This window comes from Hemicordylus capensis, chromosome 3 (genome assembly GCF_027244095.1).
Source record: "Hemicordylus capensis ecotype Gifberg chromosome 3, rHemCap1.1.pri, whole genome shotgun sequence".
Lineage (NCBI taxonomy): Eukaryota > Metazoa > Chordata > Lepidosauria > Squamata > Cordylidae > Hemicordylus > Hemicordylus capensis.
In genome coordinates, this window is record NC_069659.1 from 223,174,622 (window position 1) to 223,186,110 (window position 11,489).

Below are 11,489 nucleotides of genomic sequence, written 5' to 3' on the forward strand. Positions count from 1 at the left end.
TTCTTCTGCATGGAGGAACAGCATGAGAGTGTTCCTTCCAGCTCCTCTCTTCCCTCCCAAATGAGTGCACGCTCCCCACAGCAGCCGCTGTGTGGCCTTCACTGGCTGCTCTCTATCCCACTGCTGGGGTAGCATTTAGAGGTAAAAAGGGGGGACTTCATCCTCACCACCCCTACCCTCCTCACTGGGGCAACAGGGGCAGAAAATCCTTGGCCAGCTACGGGCGGCAAAAGGCTTAATCCGCCCCTGAGTGCTAGGGAGCACAGTAACACAGCAGGAAGCTGTGGCGAGCGGAAGAGGAGCAGGTACAGAACTGTTCACCTCACTCTTAAAGGTTCCCCACCTCACCTTTTGAATCAGTCCACGAACCATGATTCGTGCACATCCCTACCAGCAAATCAGATATGTCAGTGGTTGCTTGGAGAGGAAAGGGGGATCTTGTAATGCCCCCCCCCCCGCCACCAACTGACACCCTAGGTGACTGCCTAGATCTAGAAATGTGAATGAGCCCCCATGCATAAATGTCCAAAATTACAGAATTCTTCTAATGAATGCTAAAGATGGCCAAAAGGTGTGGCCATTATTCACATTCGCTATTCTGTCTGCATCTTTAGACATTCCCCAGATGGCTAAGAGAGGGATTGTCAACGTACCTTTGTGTTTGTCAACAATTTGGATGTCCATGGCAAGCCTGCAATGATATATTTCAAGAGATCTTAAGTTTCAGTCTGCAAGTGCTACTTCCTAAAAGCTGAGGAATGTGGTGAACTTTGTAATTCACCTAAACTGCAAGTTTATCCATGTGTATTGCCTTATTTGTGAGATTTAGTATTTGCCAATACTCACAGAAATTGTAGAAAGGGGATATGGACAGAAGCCTAACAGCTATGTCTAGAGGAGTGGTAAAGAAGATAAGGGCCTTAGAGACAAGGATGTCTCTAGTTACTTGATGTGCATAGGCAGAGGGATGGAGTTTCACCTAGGACTTAGGAAAGAACAGAACTATTGATCCGAATTGTAGAGGGCACAAAAATGTTAAAAATAAACCTGTACTCCTTGCTTCCTGCTTGAGAGAGAAATTATGTGCTCCTGCCCCCCTCAGCAAATCAAAAGAATGAGCGATTTATTAGCCAGGATAATAGACTTGGCTTCTAATGTGCCTAATTCGTCACTTGCTAAAGGTTTATATCAGGCCTGTCATTGATAAAGGAGGAAATGATTGATCTGTGATTCAGTTGGCACCACAAAACACAGCAGGATATGTGGATGAGGATGTTACTTAACAAAAGGCTACCTGAAATCACGCTGTTGCCAAGAAACAATTGAACATTTTTAAAGCCTTAGGAAGTCATTCTTGTGGCACTCCTGCTTGGAATTAATTTGGTCAGGAGCGGATTAATGGTCCTGGGTCACTATGATGAACTTTATGTTGAGGGATGACACAAATCTTTAACCAATATATTATGTTCATATTTGCCCAGTTGTTGACTATGGCTCAACTTTTCCTGCATAGTTAGAACATAAGAACAGCCCTGAAGGATCAGGCACAAGGCCCATCCAGTCCAGCATCTTGTTTCACGCAGTTGTCCACCAGATGCCTCTGAGAAACCCACTGGCAGGATCTAAGGGCATGCCCTCTCTCCTGCTGTTGCTCCCCTGCAACTGGTATTGAGAGGCATTGTGCCTCTGAGGCTGGAAATGGCCCACAGCCATCAGACTAGTAGCCATTGATCAACCTGTCCTCCATGAATCTGTCTAAGCCCCTTTAAAAGCCATCCAAGCTGGTGGCCATCACCACATCCCATGGCAAGGAATTCCATAGATTAATTATGCGCTGTGGAAAAAGTATTTCCTCTTGTTAGTCCTAAATTTCCCAGTCTTCAGTTTCATGGGGTGACCTCTGGTTCTAGTGTTGTGAGAGAGGGAGAAAAATTTATTTCTGACTACCCTCTCCACTCCATGCATAATTTTATACATTTCGATCATGTCTCAGTCACCTCTTTTCCAAGGTAAAGAGCCCCAGATGCTGTGGCCTAGCCTCATAAGGAAGGTGCTCCAGGCCCCTGATCACCTTGGTTGCCCTCTTCTGCACCTTTTCTAGTTCTACAATATCCTTCTTAAGATACAGGGGCCAAAGCTGTACACAGTACTCCAAATGTGGCTGCACCATAGATTTGTATAAGGGCATTATAATATTAGCATTTTTATTTTCAATCCCCTTCCTAATGATTCCTAGCATGGAATTAGCCTCTTTCATAGCTGCCGCGCACTGAGATGACACTTTCAATGAACTGTCTACCATGACCCCAAGATCTCTCTCCTGGTCAGTCACCGACAGCTCAGATCCCATCAGAGTATATGTGAAGTTGGTGTTTTTTACCCCAATGTGCATCACTTTACACTTGCTTACACTGAACCACATTTGCCATTTTGTTGCCCAGTCCCTCAGTTTGGAGAGATCTTTTTGGAGTTCGTCACAATTTGTTGTGAATTTCACTACCCTAAATTGTTTAGTGTTCTCTGCAAATTTGGCCACTTCACTGGTCACCCCAACTTCTAGATCGTTTATAAACAAGTTAAAGAGCTCTGGTCCCAGTACTGATCCCTGAGATCTTTATTCTGAAGCTCCCTGCTTATTACCATATCTACTTCACAGAATATATAGTGCAGAATATAGGTGGCCCAATGGCAGATGATAACCTCAAGAATGAAGGCACTTCATAGATACTGCAAGATGATGCAAGACAAGAAGATGAGAGATTATGAAAGGGGATCTACATTTCCTTTGAGACAGGGCAAATTCCAGATGGTATTCTGAGGAACGATAATGAAGCAAGTTTGTGGTTTTAGAGAAATGCATTATTGAATTGCTTATTGTTGTTTTAAAAAACCACATTTGATTTGTAATCTGATGCACACAATTCAAAGTAAGCACAATTGAACATAGTGGGGCTTAGGGCTAAACTAGATAAAAGGACCAACCACATGTTTATTAAGTAGGTGCTTGCCCTTCCCCTATAAAGCGGGGACACAGGAGGCCTAGTGCTGGCCCATGATATTTTACTACCTGAAACAGCTGTCAAGAACTACTTGACTGTATTTAAGGCTGGGAATTGGAGAATCTGCATAGTGCTGCCCATGTGGCAGTCAGTTGAATTACAGCAGCCTTGCCAGGTATGAAGTTCTCAGTGTGGACTTGCAGAGGCAGAATGGCAGTTCAGTCCCCAAGTAGCAAAGCAAAACTTGTTTGTTAAGAAAGCAGCAAAGCAAGAGGTCTTGAGAGAGTTCTTTAGTATTGAAGAACTACAAGGATTTACTTAAAGAAAAGGTTACAAATGAATGTGCAGCTTAATTTCAGCTGTAGCTCCTGGCTGAAGAGAGGGATCAAACAAACAGCCATCTCTGGAGAGACAAAATGGAGACTAACACTGGAAGAACAAAGAGGGGAGGAGTCCAGCACTTTTATCCATGACCCTGACCCCAGTGGTCTCTATGAGACATTGCAGCTGAGAGCTGACGCTGCCAGTGTCCTACCTCCAACAGGACTGACCCCACTCAGCCAAGCAGTCCACTTGCTCCTTCCAGGACATAAAATATATAAGGCTTCCTGCTCAACCTTTGTTTCAGTTTTAGGATCTCTTTGGTCCTGATGTGTTTCAGTTCTCAACCCTGGCTTCAGCTCAGCTTGACTCCTGGTTTTGGATCTGACTTTCAGCTTGACTTTTGCTTCTGGTTTTAGTTTGCCTGGGTGGCTGATTTTGACCCTTGGCTCCAACTCTGACTCATGGCTTGTCTCCTGACCTGATCTTGGTTTCTGGTTTGTCTGCTTGGCCTTTGGCCTAGCACTGGCAACGGAGCTCCAAATGGCAACCCTTGCACCCCCAATCACTTCTTTCTTTCAAATATCTTCCCCTTCCTTCATTTTTTATGAGGAAGGGCAGAGTAAAAGCAGTGTGGTACTATTACTCTTTCTTTCACCTACAGGCCATTAATGCAAGGTGTTCTGGGTGGGGTCTTGCCATCATCCCCTGGAGACCTGGCCCATAACTTAGCAGCTCACTGCACCCTGCCTCACGATAGTTTTGACCCTGAGGTCATCTACATGTCATATTAAGGATATGCCTGAACTGTGCATGTGCGTGCTGGCACCACACACAGGCTGCTGGGAGCAGTTCTGCAGCCATGCATGGCCTTTTGAACAGCAAGTTCCATGCCCAGAAAAGCGGTGGGGCGGCGGAGGAGCCGGTAAGGTCCTGCTTACCTGCTTTTTAAAGAAACTGACCCCTGCCCCACCCGCGGCTGCACAAATCATTTGTGGAATTAATACATGTTCCCAACTTTCCCCATATTTTAACCATTGCCTGACCCAGGAAGTGGCCAAATTTCCTTCAAAACCCAGGGATGCTACCTGTCTATTCTCTCAATCCAAAGTTTCTCCTCTCATATGCATTTGCTGCACCTGAATGTTCAATATGCAAACCCTTCTGGATAAATAGAAATATAAGTAGCAAAGAAAAGGGGGTATATATTCTATATTTATTCTCCTGCTACTGGAAACAGCAGACAGCTTCAAATCAAACTGCTTGTGAACAGGACCTGTTTGAACATCTAGCTACAATAACAATGGAAAGTTGTTGTCTCAAATCTGTTTTCTTTTCTCTCCTGACTTGCTTTTCTCTTTTTCTTGGTTCTGTTTTGGCAGCTGTGAATAATTCCCTCCAATGAACTTGTTTGGTGGGCTATTAATGCTGGTGACCTTTTACATCAACACCGCCACTTTCCAAGCATGAAGTGCTATTTGAAATGGATTTAACACGACTGAGAGAGGTTTATTTCCCCCCCTTTTTAAATCCCCACTTTTGCTGCAGACCAGAATGCATGCTGAGAAATGTTTTGGTAATCAGGGATGATCCTTAATGGGGGGAAACTATGTTGTGTAGTAGTGAAAATAGTCACCTACGTCACTGAAACAGCCTTAAGAACATAAGAATTTGCTTTGCTGGATTAGACCAAGGTCTATTTAGTTCTGGATTCCATTTTGAACCAAAGTCAGCTGGAAGCTCACAGAACATTTAGGTGATGGTCACCAACTGTTATTTGTCCCCAGCAAACCACTGAATACCCAGCCTCGGTACATGGACATTACATTTAATGGTCATGCCCAATATCTATTGAAAGAACTATCATCCATGAACTTGTCCAAGTCTTTATAAAAAGCTCACTAAGATAGTGGCCATCACCTGTGATAGCACAATCCATAAGTTAATGTTGTATTATGTGTATAGTTATTTTTGTCCATCCTTAGGCCAGTGCCAATCAGTATCATCAAGTATCCTGAGCAGTCCTATAGGCTCAGTTACTCTGGTGGCTCCCATTTTCCAGTCTAGGTGTCCATTTTCAGATGTGGGAAATCCCAAGAGAAAAATGTTTAAATTCTTTCACAGCCTTAAGCTCACTGCGTAGTCCTAAGTACCACTAAGTCATCTCACAGTCTAATTACTTCAAAGAAGTAATCCCAAGTATGCCACCCTGACCTGCTTGGAGAAAAGATGGAATATAAAAATAATAATGGTTGACATGATGTGCAGTATACCGTGGGTGGTTCTGCACTGCCTGAACTGCTGCGGGTGTTCAAAACAATGCTGTTGCTGTTTCACAAGAGTTCTCTTGCACTAACACTTAAAATTGCACAATCATGCTTGTGTAATGCTACAGCCATTATTCCCCATGGTTGCAATGTTGCTCAAGTGTGATTGCTCAGTTTGCTGTATTAGCACAACAGCATTCTTGTGCAACTGCAACAGCATTGTTTTAGATGCCTGCAGCAGTGTACAAAGTGCAGAACTGGCCACAGTACACTGTGCATCATGTCAGCAAGTGTCTTTTACATGATGGTCACATTCTCACAATCATTCAAATTTAGGTTTAATGTCAGTTACTAACATTAGCATGACTGCGTGAACCCATGCCAAGGCAGGAATCCCAGATTGATCTCAGGCCATAAACCACCTTGGTATAGGCTCACACAATTATGCTAATGTTGGTAAACCACATTAAACCTAGATTTAATGATTGTGTGAATTAGGCTTATGTTTCAGGGAATCCTGTGTTTTCTCAAGCAGAAGTTCAGTAATAATAGACAAACTACCCTAAAAGACAGCCTGCCTATCACCATTCATTCATTCAAACATATTTCTATAAACCCCTCCTGTATTCTACCAAAGAAAACCACATGGCTCCTTGGTTGCCAGGAGTTGACACCAACTCGACGGCACAACTTAACTCAACTTTATACCACCCAAAACTAATGTCTCTGGATGGTTCACAATATAAACAGTACAAATTAAAACAGAATTAAAACATTAAAACTTAAAAAAAATTAACACAATGTTAAAACTGTTAAAAATTATTAAAAATAATTTTAAAAGATTTCTAATCTTTGCATGCAATATGTAACCAAAAGTGAAAATTGGTTGAGCTCTAGAGGCACACGCCTTTTACACACTAGTGAACAGAGTATACATTCCAAAATTTGCCCAGAATCCTCTGCACCACACAAGATCCTCATGGTAAGTGTATGAGGGTTTCTTAGCAAATAGGTTGCCATGGAAAGAGTTCCCTCAAAGTAGAAAATGTGAAAAATCAAATCCACTGCAGTAAGTTATAGGCATGGAATCTTTCGACCGGAAGACATGGGGGAATAGATCTGATCTCCGTTAACAACCAACTCCCAAGATAATGGATTTTTGTCATATATTTATAAATATAACATCATTTTCTTTAAAATATGTGTTCTAAAATAAGTTTCAGATTTGATTGCTGCATCCAATATGTTCCGGTCTGTTGTATAAAAAGCACATCTGGGATAGACTCATCCACCACCTGCGCACTACAGCAGCATTGTGCTAAATATTCATCCTTAATGAAAAATGAAGCTGAGTTAAGGGTTTTTTTTAATCCTTCCTTTTACTAATTAAGAAGATGGTAAACACTGAAGCATATGTAGTTGTGTTTCCTTGTTGCCTGAAAATCTCATGGCAGAAAACACAATGCACTTGAAACACTGGAAAGGTCATGGCAAGAGCCACAATATCCAGAAAACATTGTCCAGAGATTTGGGTATGCGAGTCAGCCGTTTGGCCGGGTCAATTTGAATATGGACCAGATTCGAACCAATCAGGCCCAGTTTGGGCTCGGATGAACCAGGTCTGGTCTGGTTCGGCCATCGAGCTGGCAAAACCAGCTTGTGGGCTGGCTCAGGGGTAATACTTGTAAAGGGGAATCCGGCTAGGATTCTCCTTTACAAGTAAAGGGGGATTCCATAGCCTAATGAGGGGGAGGGTGGGGGAAAGGGAACTTTACCATTAGTTTCCCACTGGCATGGAAGACAGGGAAAGTGGAGGTGGCAGCAGGGGCTCTTCCAACTCCCCCCCCCCCCCCCGCCGCCGCTGTCTTCCCAAATGACAGGCCAGGCGGGCTGCTGGTTCAGGCCTCTACACATGCACAGAGGCCATTTGCATCACCAGAGAAATCATATGGTGACACAAATGTCCTCTGCGCACATGCAGAGGACACTCTAATGGCCTCCATGCATGTGCAGAGGCCTGAACTGGACTGTAGCCAGCCCAGCCTGGCCTGTCATTTGGGAGGTCAGCGAGGTGGGAGGGTCGTGTTTCTGATTCTTCCTACTGGCACCTTGCATTTTTAATATCTTGACTCTGCGATTTTGTGGCTGCTGGCACTTTGCACTTCATTTTTATTTATTTTTTTACTCCCCTTTTCATCAGATGTCCAAAACAGTTTCCAGACAAAATATTTAAAATATCAGCTATTGGTTTTATTCCTCTGTGTTGCTGATGTATTTTATTTACTGTAAGGTTGATGACTGATGGTTTTTTCAACTGTATTGTGATTTTTATGACTGCTCTGATAGCTATTACTCTAGAGAACAAACAAATAAATAAGGGCTGATATCCCAAGAGTTGCTTAGGTTCACACAAGGAACTGATCTAATGGGATTTTTGACGATTTAGTAGTTCACTGCCCCAAACTGTATCAGAAATTTATTTAAGTCCTCTCTGTCTCAAAAGGAACTTGTTGCACAGTTGCACAGTTCTTGACAAAAGACACCCACAAATCCAGGTCAAATACATCAGCAACAGCAGACACAAGGGCACACTATTAGGGATGTGCAAATTGATTTGTGGTCAAATCTGGTTTATTTGTGTGATTCAACCTTGAATCGAATCACCCTTGGGGGCACTGACCAAATTTGAGGTTGAATCACCCTAGATTCCCTAGATTCAAGCTCCAAGCACCCTAGATTCAAGCTCCAATCTATTAGGTGAATTGAGTTGTCATTTTGTCTCCACAATGCCAGCCCTCGGGGCTTCTCTGCCACTCTTGTCGGTTTCTTTGCACTATCTCATGATTGGCTGGCAATCTCCATTGCTTCTTGGTGTGGATTCTCCTTCATAGAGATAACCTATGAAGGTTATCTTCATAGATATCTTCATATCTTCACCTATGAAGGTTATCAGAACTGAGAATCCACGACACATAAAAAATTCCTAAAAATTAACCTCTTTCCCCAGTTCCTTTGGGGATTGGGTGACAGTGGGCACCCATGGGGCCCTACCACCCAACCCACTTTGGTGCCCCCTTCACCCTTAAAAATTAGCCCAAATTCAAAACAAATCAACCCCAGATTTGAGGCAGTAGATCTGAGCTTGAATCTAATCAGGCTGATTTGATTTGAACTCAAATTGAATAGCAAAATTCAATTCGTGCACATCCCTACACACTATTGCTCTGACTTTGTGCAGCCTTTAATCAAGCAAACCTGGATTGGTGACCAGATCTTTATTTTGGAATCCAGAAGAATCTAAGGCAGAGCACATTAGGCAGGACCAAAACCCTCTGGAACCATGCCACCACTGCATGGACGGCATACTAAAAGGGGCATCACGGTGTGCACCTGGGATATAGGCTGCACCGGGAGAGTGAGCGGTGGCACCGTCAGGAGTGGTAGCAACGGCAGCTGCCCCAGCCAAGTAAAATACCTCTCTCGCTGCCCCCCTTTGGCTGCCTATTTAATGCGTAACTGGTCTGCCCGAACTGGACTAGGTTTGATCCTAGACCAAACTGCCCCCAGTTCAGTTCACAATCGAGCCACCAAACCAACCCAGTTCGAAGCAAACCAGTTTGGTGTTGAACAGTTCATGCCCACCCCTATTGGTATAATCAAAGGCTGAATCAAGGGCAACACACCTATTCCTTTTAGGTAAGCTACAGGCAGTAGCAGCTGGTGAGTATTGGGACAGGTGGGGGGCAGAGGAGAAACTGGTCACTGAGGCCGGAGCCTACCTTCCCCTTTCCTCCACACCAGTGGGTATTTATTTTGTATATTATATATTGGGTATTCATTCATTCATTCATTCATTAAGTTAATAAAAGCAGGGGCAAAAGTACAAAACAGAAATGTTTTGTAGAGTAGGGCGGGAGGGGGCGGGGGGAGAAGGCAGAAGCAGAACAACCAGGGCAAAAAGCAGGGAGAAAAGCAGGAAGCAGGAAGGGAAGGGGGAAAGGCAGAAAGAGAGACAGAAGGGAGAAAGCAGGGATTGCATCCCCCCTCCCACCAAACAAACAAGCTAGTAAAATATCAGACTTACCAGCAGCCAGGGAATCCTCCAGAGCAGGAAGTTCCCTCCAGCCCTTCCTCGGTGCCTGAAACTTCCTCTTCTGGTCTTACTGGCTGGAACAGCTGTTACAAAAGCTGCTCCAACCAATCTGATTCCTAGGAGGCTCCTTCTGGCACTGCCCCCAGAAAGAAGAGAGAATACATATTAAAACTATACTCCCCGAAGCAACCAGGAAATGTAATTTTTACCCATTATTTTGGCTCTTCCTGGGGGCAGTGTAAGCCTTGAAGACCTCAAGTGTAAGGCAAGGAGGCTCTCAAACTAGAGACCCTGGAATCTTCCTCTCTGTGCATGATGGCTTGCCAGAAGAGTGAGGTACTGGCTTGGTCTATGCTCTATTTCAATATCATTGCTATAGACAGCCAGAGGGTAGACCTGCAGCTACCAGTTCAATGGGAGAAAGGTGGTTTAAGGGGTGGCTATGGTTCCATTTTGTCCTACAAACATTTTGACTCAGCTTCTGCCTGATCAAGTCGTTGCTGGTGTGTAGACAGAATTACTTTCACATTAGACATTGTTGCTCCCTGTTGACTGGCTTGATGGTTCACCCTTTTGAGGGCTTCTCTGCTTCCCAGTATGGCTAATTGCCTAGCTTTTTGCCAGACAACCAGTCTTGACACCAAATTATAGAGCACAGTAGGGAAATGACTTGACTAGCAAGCCAGAGGTTGCTGGTTCAAATCCCCACTGGTATGTTCCCCAGACTCTAGGAAACACCTATATTGGGCAGTAGCGATATAGGAAGATGCTGAAAAACATCAGCTCATACTGTGCGGGAGATGGCAATGGTAAACCCCTCCTGTATTCTACCAACGACAACCACAGGGCACTGTGGTCGCCAGGAGTCGACACTGATTCGATGACACACTTTAACTTTACCTTTACACACTTTGCACTGCTATCTGAATGCAGACATGACATCTACCTGCATGTGCAAGACACGTGTAATAACTGAGCTGGCCCATAAGTATTAATTTAGCCAGCATATTTTCAAAGTCCTTTCCTTTCTTAATGTTAATAGTTTACCATAGCTTTTTATTGTCTAATCTTTTGCTGTTTCATAATTGTAAACCTGATGAAGAAAATGGAAGGACAACACTCAATTAGAAAGGCAAATGATTCACAGAATAAAAAGTAATGGCATAAAGTACATTTGAAAGTTCAAACAATTTCCAAGTTGCAGTTATACAGTACAATCTAACAGAGAACATGTCAGCAGATAGCATCATTAGCATTTACACTCCAAAAGAACATGATATGAAGCTAAGGGGTATTAATTATTACCCTCCACTGGAAGGGAAATTAAAACCAAGGGAGGTGTGACAGTTTGGAATAAGATATACATGGGATATTTTTGACTAATATGAAGATACTCCGAAAATCTTGCCTGATTGACAGGAAATGCTCTTTTTTGCACAGTGCATAATTAATCTATAGAATTCTTTGCCATGGAATGTGGTGATAGCCACCAGCTTGGGTGGCTTTAAAAGGGGCTTAGACAAATTCATGGAGGACAGGTCGATCAATGGCTATTATTCTGGTGGCTAAAGGCCACCTCCAGCCTCAAAGGGATGACGCCTCTCAATACCAGTTGCAGGGGATCAACAGCAAGAGAGGGCATGCACACACCTCTTGCCTGTGGGTTTCTCAGAGGCATCTGGTGGGCGGCTGTGTGAAAAAGGATGCTGGACTAGATAGGCCAGGCCTGCACAACATACAGCCCGCAGGCCGCATACAGCCCATGTGGCCTCTTTTCTTGGCCCGCAGGGCCATTCCCGCCACTTGCCT